Genomic DNA, 17,123 nt, shown 5'->3' with positions numbered 1-17,123 from the left:
CACCTATAGGTTTCTCCCCACTCACATCTCCAATTACGTGCAGCATGTTTGTCTCAGCTCCGTCGTGTTAGCATTTCTCCTTGATACAGGGAATACTCACCTTATCTGAACTTTCTTGAGAACTGTGGCCAAGTGTTCTTTCATGTACAACCTGACAAGGTGCTCTGAAAACTCCACAGAGAGAGAGCTCTGAAAAATTTACACATTCCCCTGCTTTTAGATGTCTCGAAAAAATTCCATGTACAAATCATGTAATTAGTTGATTTGACATAAAATGTAACTTTAGGTGTATATGTAACTTACAAATATTAATGTTCTCCTGCTCTCACACAGGAAGCACTGAAAGCCCAGAGAACACCTCCTCTCAGCATGGCTCTGGAAAGAGTAGCCAGAATATGTACTTGATCTCTGTCTGGACAGCTGCTGGCCTATTGGACATGTATTTATTATGCACCCCTGTGAACTACAGAGAGATCTCAAAATTGCAGCTTGGTGGGGTTGATACAGGCATTGTCTGCAAACAAGGTGCTCTGCTGGACCTTGTTTATAAATCAGGTGAAGGTTGAGGCACATGTGGAGGGTGAGGGCTGCCTTGCCTACAGAGACCAGGAGATGGTGGAGCTCAGGATCCTGAGAGGAGAGACTGGAGAGAGGCAAGACCAGAGCCCTGGACTAAAAGGAAGTATACAGGAGGTGAAAACAGGGACAGGTAACCTGGCAGGAACACAGAAACACTGGCCCAAGCATGCAGAGCCAGGCAGAAAATCCAAAGTGCACAGGATGCTGAACCCAGTCAAGTCTTTTACAAGTGTCCAAGTGGCAATAAATGCAGCAAATAAGTTTGGGCTCCAAAACTGTTCGGTGTGGATGATGGGGTAGAGTGCACTCTCAGCAGATTTGCTGATGACACAAACTGGGAGAAGAGGCTGATAGACCAGAGGCTTGTGCTGCTATTCAGAGGGATCTCAACAGGCCAGGGAAATGGCTGAGAGGAATCTGATGGAGACAGACAACAGAGAAAAGTGTCCAGTCCTGCACTGGAGGGGGAATCACCCCGTGCACCAGTACAGGCTGTGCAGCTGGAAAACAGCTTTGCAGAAAGGGATCTGAGTTTCCTGGTGGACAGACAGTTAACATGAGACAGCAATGCCCCCTTGAAACTAAGAATAATAGAATCTAGATCTGCATTAGATCTAGTTTTTACTACATTTTCAGATGTATCTGTTATTTGCTTGACAAGAGCACAGCCTTGGTAGAACAACATATTACTTACATTTTTAAGAGAGGTAATAGAAAAAAAAAGCGGTCAGTCAGAAGAAAAGAACAGTAACCTGACATTATCTAATCCTTCCTCTGTTTCATATCAAGGTTCTTTTTATTTTATTACATTGTGCAATTTCTAACTTTTTAAACTACATGACTCAGAAAACATTTAAATTATGAACACTGCAAGGGAAAAGCTTAACTAATAAAAACAGAATACCAGTGACTTTCAAAACAATTAACTTGAAAAGGTCAGAAGTTCTTGGCACTATCCCACTATTGTAGTTACTTAACAGAGCCTTTGTCTACAATCCAGGCTGTTGGAATCAACATTGCTAATTTCTGACTTTTCTTCAATTCGCTCACTAAAAATTTCTAGGCTACTTCAGAAAAAAACATTTTTGTAACAAGAACAGAGAAAATTCATCAGGTATATGCAGGTAATGACATTTATAGTACCACTGGTCTTTCTACACTTCATTAAATTTTTACCTTTATGTTGTCTCAGATGGAAGAGGATCAATTCAGACATGGACAAAATAAAGTGGCCTCTGTTTTGCAGTTACTACAGACCCTTTACATCCTCCAAAATCTGAAAACAAAGCTGTTGCAGTCTAAATAACATAGATGAAAGTGACATTTGCTCAGAGGACAGCTATTTATTATGTTATGAATGCAAAAATCAGGAGGATTAAAAGACAAAAGGTTAATAGGAAAATGCCCAATCTCAAAATTGGCACATTAAAAAAGGCATCCAAGAAAAACTAAAATCAGAAGATTACCAAACCTTTCTTATCACATCACATCACTCTGATACATGAAGAATTCCCATTCTTAAGCTTAGGGATGAAAAAGGGTCTCTCCACACAAAAGAAAAAATGCTGGGGCTGTTCTATATAAAGAGACTGAAAGAAAAACTGCATTTAATTATCATTTTAGATCCCATCCAGGCATAATCTCATGTATTATCTTTGATTACAAGATTCCTAGCATAAGAAGCAAAATATATTTATTTTTACTTAGAGGTATTTATCTGGAAAGCTTTATCTTCATTTCACAACAGAAGCAACCTAACAAGCATCTTTGACACTTTAAGTGGAATATGCAGCAAAAAAAACCCTTATTAGTATCCCAAACAAAGCAGTTGAAAAGACATCCAGAAAAAGAACGTCAATACAAACCCGGCTTCACCCAGGATATTGCTGTTGAATTAATGAAGCCAGGTTTTCACCCACTCATACATCAGAAAATACAATATCTGCATATGACCATGCCCAGGAATATCTTGTTGTCATATGAGATAACAGGAAGTATTGTGTGCAGAATATGGGATTTTCATGTATAAATTACAAGTTCTGAAGAATCTAACTAGGCTGCTTTCCTCTGATATTTATCAGTATCTCTGATATCCTCAAGTGGAAGATACCAAGAAATACAGAGCAGAATTCTGCTAACACAGTGTATATGTACATATTTGCTGATTATGTATATATTGTGCATAATATTGTTACAATATCTGTTCATTAAAAAAATTATTCTATTTTAAACCAGTGAGGATGACCAACAAGTAGAATATTAAATGGATTCTATTAAAAAATTCTTTCTTCAATTCCTATTTAAAATTTATTTCTTCCAGAGAAAGTAAATCTGGGCATTGTAACCCTATCACTAATACACTGCCTTTACAATTACACTGACTCAATCCATTTGGGCTGTGAAAAAAGAAATTGTCTTAAACTGGGTTTAATTTGAAATATACATATCACTGCTGTATCAGAAGCAGTTTTATAAAACTGACATCAGGGATGCTACCTAACAGTTGCTTCTTTTTAAACAATACTCAATTATTTTATTCTCTAAGGCCAGAGCTCATGCCAAGCGTTTTTACATAGAAATATAATCCGTACCTTTGATTTAATTTAGAAAGCAAATATAATCTGTTTAAAATTAGCAGGATTGGTTCTCAGGGGGGGTTTCTGGTTGGTTGGTTCATTGGGTTTGTTTGGGTTTGTTTTTTTGACATGAACAATGCAAATAGATTACTTTTCTGAGGGGAACAGACTTAGAAAATTTAATTATGTGACAGTGCTAGCTAGAATCAAGCGCAAGCAGAATCTATGGAACCTTTATAGCACATAAATATATTTTGAGCTAGAAAGCTACTACAGTACATGTGTTTATTCCTCTTGAACTTCCAATCACAGATCTGTGCAGCCCTAGTAAAGTATATACTTGTGTTCTGACTCAAATTTATAGATCATTTTTCCAGAGACTCTGAAAATGGACCTAGAGAATGACACACATATCCTACTTTCTTCATCTGAAAGCTACACACACAGCTTTACTCCATGGCACAATAATATCCAAGTAACAGGGTTATTACAGAACTTGGGAGTCACTTGTAACAAATGACTTGATGATTCTCAGAGACAAGGAAGTTAATCATCAAGTGCTCTGCATTAACATCAGTGCATTAACAAACAAGAACAAATAAAACTCAGAAACCACTGCCCCTTGCTATCACTGAGGATAAAAAAAAAAAAATCTGATATAATTATATGCCTAAAATCCCACTTAAGGATCTCTGCAAATTCTTAGGTCATTAGTGTACTCTGCATTCTTCGCATCTGCAGCCCCCCTGTTGCCCAGCTCCTTTCCTGTACCCAGAGTTGGTTGTTATGCTGGCCAAGCTGCAGAGAGCAGAACAAACCCAGCCAAGGGAAGTGCAGCTGAGTTCAGCATGTGCAAGGCCTAATTGCACATCTTCTTGACTAAACAGGCAACTTTCTAGCTTTAAATTACTAACTGCATCAGGAAGAGGGTTTATTCCATTTACCTACTTGCAGATGTAATCATTTCATACCTTCTATACATTTCAGAACGCACAAAACATACAGTCCCCAGAAATGGAGAAAAATCTGCATCACTGGCATTTCTGCAGCTCATGATTTTGCTTCTCACCAAAGTGCATTCCAAATGATTACCCAATCAGTGTCAGCACAGTATGCATTTTTTCATAGCTTGCTGTAATTTACATCATGCATTATTAACAAAACTTAAAATACCCCCATTTTTTCCTCTCAAACATTGTCTATTTTTAGGGCAATATTTCCTCCAAAGTTCACAATAGAGACTGAAGGCTGAATAAGACAACGTAGTAATAAAGTTTCAGGTCATTGCTATAAATTCAAATTCTGAGCTGCATAACAGAAAGAATTTATGCATCAATTATTCAGCCTTCACAGCATCTGTGTCAAAATTAGAGGTAAATGTAAATTTGCCTTAATTAGTGCACAGTATTACACAAGCCTCTCCATATGTATGTTTTCTCTGCTTAGATTTCATCAGGCATTTCACCAGTATCTTTCATTACTAGGGTGCCAAATATCATCCACTAAGTAAATATGGGAATCCTAAGTAGTTTTGCCCACTGCTTTGCTTGCATTTTCTATTTCATAGATGCTAATATCAGCAACAGAATTGAAGATTAGACTGGCAGACATCATCAGTGATAACACCTACCTTCTGAGAATTCTCCACCTTTAGCACTCAGGGTCTCAGTCTTCTATTTTTTGTAGCTGTTGGCTAACAGAAAAAAAAATTCTTTTTTCATGCAAGTATCTCATTGAACACACTTTAAAATAAAAAGCATAAAATTATTACCATATATAAAGCTGTGTTTACTTCTTTCAGAATTTCCAAAAAAGCCACTTTATTATTTACTCTGACTAAATTTAAGATCCTGATCTTTTTTTTTTTAATCTAATTACTTGCAAAAGTTTGTAATAATAGTTGATTATCACATCACAGCAGCAGCATGGACTTGTACCCTTTATATTCAGTAACCTTACAAAAATCTCTTTCTGAAATGCAAATTAAGTAAGGAAAGTAGTAATTTGTCACATTTTGTAATTCAATGAGAATTTTGAAGTATTTACAAAAAACCTGTCTCCTTCTGCAGGTCTTTGAGCCTGGAAAACTTTAAAGGTTGGTGAAAACAATAAGGTATTAAGTTTTGAGGAAAAACCCTAACATACTACAAAATCGAACATAATGGAAAATGTTAGGCAATTTAAAGAGATGGTTCATTATCAATGCTCCTAATAATTACTCCACATTTCTTATTTTGTTTCTTTCTTAACTAAATTAGTAGTTCACTGTTCATTTTTACTTTCTGCCTAATGAGGTCTATTCTTCCCTTGCAGACACAAAATTGAAAGTCCTTTAGGGGTTTATCAAAATTTCAACCTTCTAGCATATATACAAGCTTACAGTAGAGGTAAAAAGAAGTCAGGCTTTCCAATGTAGTGTAATAAATAACTGTCCAACAAAATTTTCTCTATTCTGAAACTGTTATTTTATATATTTTAATATATATTTTATATATTACTGATGAAGCTTATCTGAGATTTCTTTGAGTGAGCTAAAATCCATTAAAGCATTGATATATTTTTGTTGCATGTGCATACAGTTCCCAAAACCCTAAGCCAAGCTTCTGGTGCTCCTACAAGGGCAAAATAAACTTTTAAGAACATGCACTCTGTGAGCTCTGAAAAAACATGGATATCATACAAAGCCTTCCCTTTTCCCTTCAGTAATCTCACAAAATGCCATGATCACCATTTATTTATTAACATGTTGTTTCTTCAGTTATTCATCAAAAACAGATGCAATTGCAATTGCATCAATCTATTGCAATGGCATCTGATCTAGAGATCAGAGCAATTGCTCTGACTCCCATTACAGGAAAAAACAAGTACACTGGAAACTTTTAAAATTAAACTCCAAATGGTAGTTTAAAGAAAATTCCTTAAATTCTGAAACACATGCTAAAGAGCTCTGTGTTTCTTTTTACGTGATCAGTTTAAGTTTTAGCTGAGAGCAGACAGGAAGAAGATAGTTAGTGCTGGAACATTGACTCTGCCTCAAATAGCAGATGAGTGCGTATGTTAATAGTGTTGAAGACGAAAAGTTTGTGAAGTGGAAGGAAAGAAGCAGCTCCATGAGTCTATGTAGACAGTAGCTTTAGATAATGATCCAAGAATTCAGCATTTCTGGCTCAGGGAAGCAAAAAAATATGCAACGAGGAATGTCAGAACTGTTTAAATCTCTCCCATGCTTTGTGTTCAGTACACAAGGAAATTTAGGGCAATACTCCTGTGGTCAGGAGTATCAGTAAGCATAAAAAGCACTGCACACCCCCAAGCAAGCTCATCAGCTGCATCATTCAGCTAAACTCAAAAGCAACCTAATGTGGAAGCATCTACAGTTAATGTGTGATCAAGCTACACAAATTGTAAAACCAATCTGGCTCTATACAATTTCTTTGGTTGGCTGATGCCTTTCCAAGACCATGGATACAGACCATAATTTTTACTACCTGACTACTTTCCAGGACTATACTGGGGACGGAGGTAGGCAAGTCTTCATCAGTAACAATTCCTTCTAGGCTGGCTGCCATCAAAAAGAGCTTTAAAAGCAAGCTAGATCTCCAAAATGACCTTTGTTCTGAAACACAAGGGCTTACAATGAGCTGCTGTGCTTACAGAGCAGGAGAAGCCACCACTAACATTGTTCTCAACAATGCTATGATGATTAAGCAACTTTTCAAGCCTGTTTCTGAAAGACCTTTCAAATTGTTAAGGTCTTGCTTAGACCTGCACAGGCAGGCGTCAGTGTGTGTCCTTGGTTAAGGAGGATACTCCCTTTGTTTTAAAATATCTGATAGGTTTCCTCCCCTCCAAGTCTTCCCCAGGATGAACAATCCCAGCTGATTCATCATGGCTGATTTTTCAATCTCTTAATCTTCTTTTTCACGGCCTTTCCCTGGATTCATTCCAAGTCCACATTTTTCTTGTACTGTTGAGCCCAGAACTGAATACAGCATTTCCGATGTGCCCTCAACCAGTGCTGAGTAGAGGGGAATAATGACTTTTCCTTACCTGCTGGGAATAATTTCCTGATGCAGCCTAAGACAAATTCTAACATTTGTTGCTGATTTCTTCAGCTTATCATCCAGCAGGACCCCCAGGTCGTTTTTTGCCAAGTTCTTTTTCAGCCATTTGGTTTCCAGTGCTGCTTTAGTGTGTGGGGTTGTTCCTCCCCAGGCGCAGACCTTGGCACTTCCCTCTGTTGAACTCCACCAGATTCCTGACAGCCCATTCTCTGGGCTGTCGGGGTCCCTTAGAATATCAGGGTGTAAAACTGAGGTGCACTCTGCCTCCATCATCCAAGTCTTCCATGAAAATGCTAAACAGAATTGGTCCTACAGTTCTGTGACTGGACTCCAGGAACTTCAAGCCAGCAGCTCAGCTAATTTTCACTCTCCCCAACTGTCCACTTCTCTAGTCATAACTTACTTTGGAAGTTTGACTTGAGGATGCATTTCAGACTCTGCCAAGAGCTCAGATCAAGATAAACAGCGTTCACAGCTCTCCTCTCATCCACTGAGCCAGTCAACCTTGCAGGCTGTCAGGTTGATTGACAAGAAAGTCCTTTTGTAATTGAATGCCAATTCCAAATCACCTTCTGCCTTTATTATGTTTAGAAATTGTTTCCCTAATTATCAGCCCCATGGATTACCTTCCTCTGAAGCAAGGCTGGTCAGTTTATAGCTCCCAAGATCCTCTTCCTCAAGGATAAGAATGACATTTGCCTTCTTCCAGCTCTTAGGAATCTCCCCGAAACACAATGACCGCTCAAAACCAATTAAGAGTGACCTTGCAATGACATCAGCCAATTCCATCAGTGCTTGTTGTCAGGTCTGCTCATGGACTTGTGTATGTCCAGTTTGTTTAAATCTTCCCTAAACTCTCCTTTACCAAGGGTAAGTCTTCTTTGCCCCAAACTTTCCCACTGGTCTGAGATACCAGTGAGAATTACCAGCCTCACTCAACACATTTCCATTTTAAATGCAAGAAGGTGTGGATGTGTTGATCCTGTCAAAGATGACTGAAGATACCAGTACTCACAGTAGATGCCTGAATTAACCTTGGATGGGGACTTTGCTAATCCTGCTTTGTGCCAGATCAATCTGAATGACAAATGCTATCAGAAACTGCAACACAGCCTCAGAGAATCTTCTGGAATACACTCATTGCAATACCATTTGATTGCATGAGACTAAGGGAGGAAAATGGATTAGCAGTTTCATTTCTTCTGGACTGAGGTTATGATCAGGAATTAAACCCTCAGTGTTTAATAGTGCAGAGAGAATTATCATGCTCAGCTTACGTTACCTCAGTGGGCTCCCCACTTATGCTACAGAAAGGAGTTTCACTAAAAGAACCTGCCTTTGTCAGGAATGTAACATAGCAGTGCTTTGCAGAAGAGTTACATGACTTAAACAAAAATTAAATAAATAATTAAAAACTTGGGGAAAATAAAGAGTGTGTCAGATCTCAGGATCCTTCTGAGGCAAAGTGGGAAACAAATTTTGCCTAAGGGAAAAAAACCCACACAAAATTATTCCTTCTATAGGATTTCTGGTTTGCAGTAGAATTTTTTTTCATGCTCTCAGAATAATCATAACATTATTCAAATAGTGAGCATCCAAACAATTAGAAACAGGGATAATGGAGCATACTGGTAAGATTTGTTTTACAGGGATCCACCATCAAGGCATAACAGATAATAAATGACAGGCAGCAAACAAAGAGAAAACTTTTTATCTATACTACCTTATCCTTGGAAGAGTAACAGAAAAACGAAGTACAAGTATAGAGAAAGATTCTATTAGATTAAAAATATGATATTCATTAAATATCCTTTAGTCCTCCCTTAGAATTTATTTCCTAGAGACAGTTGTTACAAGCAAACAGACTTGAGAAACTCCATTTTTCAAAGAGCACATTGACTTCAGATCTCTTCACAGGACACAACACTACTTGTTAAGTTCATCTGCTAAGATGTCATTTTTCTTTCAAGGACAAACAAAGCAAACAGTACCTCCCCCATGGCTATGATATGTTAATTAACCTATCATTTCTAGAACATAATAGCTCGTCAGCAGAAATTGTGAACTGACTTCAATAAGGTTCCCCATTCCAGATGATAAGTATCTTTAATTAGTATTTAAGCATTACTTGGTAGCCATATTTGGATGGTTCAAACTGCTGTTATTAGGCTTGATAGCCATTAGGAGTTTAAAGAGCATCTTACATTAAACTTTGTCTTCAAGACATATTCTCAAAAGAGCAACTAGCAAGTTCCTGCTGGCCACGTTAACAGTAATTTTTTTCAAGTGCATCTACAATTAGGACTTCAGTGTTATGTTAGGTGTGTTTAATCTAGAGTTACACTGAATGGAGATGTAATCAGGCTATGAGGACTTTCACTTTACAGTGTGTACACTTCCCTGGTGTATTAAAACTATCTGAAGTATGTCTGACTACAATCCACTGTAGTATTGGCAACAGACCACTGAGAAATGGATATATATGATGAACAGGACTTTTCCTACAGCTTTACCATCTTTCAGCAGTTATGGACTAAGCCACTATTAAAGCAAAATTCAATTAATTTATAATTACCCAGCAATAATGATTATGTTTTCTTTTTCTCTGAACATCTGTCATGAAATGCTTTCATCCTCACTGAACATTAGTCAAACACCTGCTTCACTGAGCTGTGGTGCTGTGGGGAATCATTCTCCAACAGGGGTTTAATATGCGCTGAAATAGGAATGAGCTTCTGTGCCTTTAATTAACAAGGAAAAATGTAATAACACCAAAATCCTCTAACACCTCTTGGAAGCCAAAACAGAAACTTAAGTTCCCTTTCAGACTGAGTTGAAACACTTGAAACCATTTCAAAATAAGAATCAAGTGTACTATCATTAATCTTCAGGGCTCAGAATTCCTCCTCCTCTTTGTCTTTGACATATTTCATTTGCTATAAAATCAGGATCCAAGCATATTACAGTTGTTTAAGTGCTTGTGCTTTTGTGCTTTTACTTGGCACATGCAGTTCAATCTACATTTCCCATTCTCATTCCTCATATATAAATTCTGCCTTGTTCTTACAAGAAGTTGTCAATGACTTGGATTGAAAATAGATTAAATGTACATGACCACACTTAGAAAACTGTAATATTTTGCTTAACAAAAAACTTACTAAACGATTACTGTTAATAAATGGTGACACAGTATGAACTCAAACATGAGGGTCTTATGTTTCACATATTTTAAGGCTTCTATTACACACTAGTAGGCTGAAAGCTGAGTCAGTCCTGCCACTGGCCTAATCTAAATGATGTCAGGGCAGCTGCAAGCAGAGATCACCACCTGGTGACATTTTCAAGAGTAATGTTCAGGAGCATTAGCATTGTTCAGAATATATGTGCTCAAATTAGGCACATTTCCCAGCCATTACAGCCTTATCAGTTGTCAGTGTCTGGAGACCAACATGGCTCCTGAAAAATAGGGAAATAAAGAGAAAGCCATAGTACGCATAACTGACAATGCAGTTGAATAATTGATAATGGAAAAGTAGTTTATCAACCTGAATATGAGAGATTTTTATAACTTCAGCCAAGAAATTAGCAAGCTGCAGTAGATGGTTACAACCACATCTACAGGGACAGCTCAGCTCCCATTCCTTTATTCCCTTTCTGGAGTGAGACTACTGAACACCAGATTTTTACTGTAAACCTCTCCATACATGCAAAAATCCAAGGTCCTCCTTAAACACACTGCTAGATTTCAACTACCATTTCAGACACCACAGTGTCTAAGTGCAGTCTCCATCAAGAGACCACAATTCCAGCATTATGTATGCACAGGCTATTGATAGAACCATTTGGAAAACAAATTTCTGGGATTTCTTCTCTAACCACAAGAGTACATGGAACAGTGCTGGATGGGTGGGTTTTATTGTACAACAAAGCAAACTGCTAGCTGAGTTGTGTTTAGTACCTGTCCCCTAAACTTGGGTCAAGATTAAACTAATTTTGACCTCCAAGCAATTAAATTCTCCAAGGGATAACTGTCTGGGTTTCACTAATTGGCACTTTTAATTCTGCTGAGCCAGAGAAGGACTTTTGTAACTTTTCTCAGCTGTATTACCACACTGCAGTAATAGCTACAGATAGCACGTGGCTGGTGCTAATGGAGACAAGGCTTTGCAGGAATGCTAGAATCACTGCAATTATCCAAAGCTAAACTTTGTATCTAGTTCAAAATTTTGAGACCTGCAGTTCAGGTCTCCCTAGGGCATCATGCTAGCATCATATCTAATTTAATGAAGAAGTAAAACTTACACTGGTTTCAAAATAATTGAGCAGGTTCCAGGTCTGGTAAGATCAAAATATAAAACTATAGGGATCTTGGAACCAAAACAACTGGGGCTAAATGGTTGAAAAACATTAATTATTCACACTGCTATCTGCACATTTAGAGTGGTCACGATTGTTTCTAAATACTTGGACAGAAACGGAAAAATCCTAAAATGAGTGACTTAAATTTTCTCATAAAAGGACTCAGTCTGCCCTAACAATATTCTCTCAAAGTACAAAGTCTAAAAATAACATAGACAGAATGATATATACACATGTTCTAGAACATGTACATAATATAAATACATCATAAATAATTTTCAGTTAGTGATGGCTAAACCAGAAAACTGTCACTATGAATTTGGGAATTATGTGTTTGGGGAAAAGCATTGCTAATTATTTTATCTCTTAATAAGGCTGTAAGGGAAATAACTGACAGAGAACTGATCTGGGTTTCTTGCCCTAAACCATCAGAAAGAGCTATTACAGACCAAGAGTGTAGTGGCTGGTAACCAAAACACCTCATACTAAAGAGCAGAATAAATACATAAGACAACACAACTATCAAGAGAAGAGCAGATGCACAACTATCTCAATATTAAATAATTAAAATAATACTAATTTAAAAAATACATACCTATAAAATATCCTACTTTTTTCCTGATTGCCCTTTTCCTGTCTTGCCCTTATTGCACTCCCCTGGGGCATGTTACAGCATGAAAAAAATACTTTGTCATCAGTCAGAAAAATCACCATTTTCCCCACTAAGCTCTCAGATAATTTGAACTACCCTGTAGACTAAGTTTTTCTTGTCTATGAAGAAATTACCAGAATAAAATGCTTCAGCTAAATTTTTGAGACCTCTCAACAGCAAGAGAATTGTAAGGAATATTTCCATCAGCAGACCTCCCTGGAACCTAAAACATCCTCAGGAAAGCATGGATTGCTGATAAAAGGCTCAATGCCTTCCATTGCAAACAGATACATCGCTAAATGGTACTACTGCTGAAAATAAGGATCACGCATCCAAGCATTTTTCAATTGTGATTCCTGGAAAAAAAACCATTTTCTCTAATTGCAAGTATGCTAGAGATACTTAATGTTAGTATGGACATGATAATCTGATGATGCTCTCAGGCATCCATTTCAGAGCACTAATAATGTATACAGAAGGAAAAAGGATTTATGGAATTTGGAACATCCTTGTCTGCTTGTGCATATATTACTATACTGTCATACAGAAATAGAAGCTTGACCTGTGTGAGGAATTCTGAAAAAGCATTACATCAGCAACATAAAATTCCTCAGAAAAAGTAGTAATAGTGAGAAAACATGAGTGCAGTGCACTGTTCTGATACACACTTGGAAAACAGAATCCTCCTCAGACAGAATCTGAAAACTCCACATCAGAGTTTTCACTGAAATCAATATGAGCAATTCTGTCCAATAACATGTTCTTAAGTGATTTGTGAGGCTCAACTACTCTTTGAATCTGTTTCCAATAGCAAAATGCAGATCACATTCTTGATTACTCAGTCACTGTGTTCCATGATAAACAAGTGGCAGACTTCAAACTAAAACTGCTGTGTCATAGATACTGTCCTTTAATTAAAACATCCCAGTTAGAATGGACAGCGATTTCGCAAATCATTTGTTAGCCATGCTGCTGTGCAGTGAACACTGATACACTCTGTACTTCCTATGACTTGAAAATGATTAATTAACAAGACACATCAGTGTATCACCTTATGCATAAACAGCTGTTCCTACACTTTCCAGATGGATATACTAAAAGTTCTATCTTTCATGTTATATACCCCTCACAAGTGGGTATCCAAGAACCTCAAGATGCAAAAACACTAAATGCTCTACGAGAACATCAAGGTAATTTTTTAGTAAGATTTAAATAGTCTTGAGACTAAAATTCATATAGCTGTTCTGACAGGCAGCCTGCACACTAAAGAGTCTGTCCAGTTCCACTGATGCAAATGAATGCTGATTCCTCACAGATAAGCAGAAACTTAGATGAGCTGTGAAACCAACAGGGGAAAACCAAATTATAATCCTGTGTATTTCCACTCTGGCACTCTCAGTACTCTTTCATGCAGTTCTACTCTTGGGAATGCAATAAGCTTTCTATTTTTCATTGTTTGTGCTAGGGCTAAATGATCTACTGTTTCTGGAAAAGCTTTACTCTTCCTAGAAACATTTTTGTCTATTGTTTTGGGATTAAGAAGTCTGAACAAAAAGGATGTTGGGGTTTTTTGTTTTATTTTTTTTGGTTGGTTGGTTTTCTAGTTTTTTGTTGATTTTTTGTTTTGTTTTTTTGCTGTTTTTTTTGCTTCTGAGAACTTAAAATTTAAAAATGTGATATGTAGAAAATTTGATGAAAAAAATCAGATGTGTTGATAATATCTTTGAGTTTAGTTTTCTGTTTTCAGTTTTTGTACATATGCAGGGGTTTTTTGAGACATAAAGGCATAGACTAGAAGACCACTCCCATGTATAAGCAGAGACAGGGAGGCAATCAGTTGGAAACAAAAGAAGTTGGCAACAGCAGTAGAGAACTTGCCGGAGATGTTATTGCATAAATGAAGAGAGTAATGGACACTGTTGTGCTTTGTATGAGTGGCATGCTTAGAAAACTTATTTAGTACTTCCTTTCAATCAAACTGCCTTGTTTCTAAATTCTAAAATTAATTCAAGCTGGATAAAAGAGACTTAGGCAAAAGAGTGGCAATGTTGAGAGAAAAAAATTGTATCACATGGAATTAGCCCTAACTAGTTCTTGTGCTCTCCATCTGTCTGATGTCAGGAGGGGTCACCACTCTTTCTCAGACAGTAATAAGAGACAAAAGTCTTTTTAGAGACTTAAAGCTTACTTTCAGTACCAAATTCTCAACAGTTAACAGTAGTAAGCTACTCGCTACTGGAGAGAAGTTAAAATCTACCTTGCAGATTTGTATGCCAGCAAGACAAATTACGGCTACTTCAGAAATAAAATATCAGACTCCTATCAGTAAAGAATGATATTTTCTTTTTTCAACCACTGTGTGTGGCTTTAGCAAAAGGAAACCCTTCAAGAGAAACAATGAAGAGGGAGTAACATCAACAATGCACTGAGACTGTTTTACTACAGAGGCAGTACAGCAGAGCACCTGTATTAACATGATGCATCTTACCAGAAAGGAACAGGACATTCTGGAACCAGTGTCCATCCAGCATGAAGTCATGACAAAATAAAGTCTGTTAAATGAATCCTGAAGGGGCAGCCCAGGTAGAGAAGAACAAGACCTCCAGTTAATTACAAGACTGGCATCCCTTTGTATGAAGCCAAACATTACCTTGGTTGCATCCATGGTTGCATCTTCTTGAGGCTTCTTCAGATGCTTCAACAGATTTTATCCCTTTGTATAAGATACATAACTCTCTATGTGTGCACCTTAAGAATGAAAAAGGGCATGAGTAAGCTCTAGACATTTCACCAAAAGGTGAGAAAAGCCTGCTTTTCCAATGGTTCCTTCACCTATTCTCCCACTCAATTTTAAAAGCACAGGAATGAAGGATATACATTCATGCTTACTACTAAAATTATCATTGACTAATATATACCAGACCTATCGGCATAGAAAATGAACCTGTTTCAATTCATAGTTAAATAGATTTAGCATACACATGGTCAGTTATTAACTTATTTAAGTTTTTAAGGAATTACAGCACAAAAAGTACAGAAGATAATTTCTTAAATCACTGTGCTGTTTCAGAATCAAAGATGTAAATATATTATCAATGACAAAGGTCATCAGCATGTAGGAGGTGTCTAAAATAAATTACCAAATTATATACACATAATGGCAAATAAGCAATATATATAAGTAAACAAAATAGGAATTTTACATACATAAAAGCAAGCACCAAAGATCATATAGAATTTAGCATTACATTTTATGGCTACAAATATTATTCATATTACTGCACGGTCTAGGGATCCTACTGAATGAAGAATCCCACTGGGACAAAGAGGTGGAAACACAAAAAAGGCAACTCCTGGATCATAAATCTTACAGTCCAAACATTGGACAAAAGGAATGAGCAATACACTCAGAAACACACAAACAAGCTAATATGAATCAGTGTAATAAAAAAAAGTCATAAGACATCACCAGTCCTAGAGAAATACATTTTGAGCAGGGAGATACACTGCAACTGTAAAGTTTTAATATTAACAAAACAATTTTTCTGTTGTTTATAAACAAAAGGAACAGCTAAGGGAATGAATCTATCAATCCTAAAACTACTACATAAAGATTCTCTAGGCCCTGTATAATCTCTACTGATGTACAGGTTAAAAAATGGTCAAGCCAGCCTAATAAGATTTTTTTATCTTTGCTGAAAAACTGAATCTTAATTCACAAAGAACCATCATTTTAAGAAAAGCTAACACACCATCCAAGGCAAGAATGAAACTGTCTAATTCCACAAGTCTGAACTTCTTGTGTATAACAATTTTATTTTCAAATGAAAACAAAATTTTATAGATGTTACAAACTGACCAGAGATTTAGAATTATAAACTCATCATCACAGGTCATTCTCCAGCAATAAGCTGAAGTACTGAAGCAAACTGCTCCCAAAATAACAGAGGCCCAATTCCTTCTCATTCACAAAGAAGCGAGTGCGATGTTCTGGTTTTTGGTCTCTTTCCATTCTTTTAGTTTGCTACTACTACTTGGAAAGGTGTCAGCAAAGATACTTGGCTTCTTTAAGAGATGGATCTTCTGTAGACAGCCAAATTGGACAGCAACCTCCACATTCAGTGGCTTCTCACAGCTGATCACAGCAATATCCTCATGGCTCTGCTTGCAGTGGACTAATTAACTGAGAACAGTGCAGCTAAATTATACAAAACCCCCCAACCTGCCAGAGAGGAACATTAGAACTAAGTTAAAAAATGGATTCCAAGGCTGAAGAGTAGCAAATTATCTGCATGGTCCTGTAAAAAGATTGCATCCACATTGTGTCTCTTGCAAATTAAGCTGCAGGCATCAGTGTACAAGCGCTAGCCATATAAGAATAGGGAATGCTAGGAAAACACATCCTTCATCTGGTCAAGATACTTGTCATGGTATGAGCTATAAACCTTCTATAAAAGGCATTTCTATGCCTTGCAAGCCTCCTAAACACTTATCAGGCACATCAGATTATAGTGTTTCCTCCTTGAAATATTCAAATGAGGGACAACACAAAAAGGCATTTCTAAAAAATAAAAACAAAAATGCAATCATGCACTTTTATATGAAATACTATTTCCCACGTTATTATGAAACACCAAATACAGACTTATCCCTCAGAACCCTGGTCAAGTAATGACCACTGGGTAAAGAAATCAAAATATGTGAAGCAGAAAGGTGTAAGGAATGTTCACATGACCACAGTCGTTCAGGATCAGATACAAGCAGGTGGTAGGGCTAATAGAAGAGCAAAAAAATGTCACAGTCTTCAGGAAGCATCAATCTAGTTGCTTCTACTAAAATGGTGCAACTGAAGTATGTCTTCAAGACAGTTAAGAGGAAATGGGATGAGGTCTG

The sequence above is a fragment of the Catharus ustulatus genome, chromosome 6, assembly GCF_009819885.2.
Source record: "Catharus ustulatus isolate bCatUst1 chromosome 6, bCatUst1.pri.v2, whole genome shotgun sequence".
In the NCBI taxonomy this organism is placed as follows: domain Eukaryota; kingdom Metazoa; phylum Chordata; class Aves; order Passeriformes; family Turdidae; genus Catharus; species Catharus ustulatus.
The sequence above is the reverse complement of the archived record's forward strand: the minus strand, read 5'-3'. Positions refer to the sequence as shown.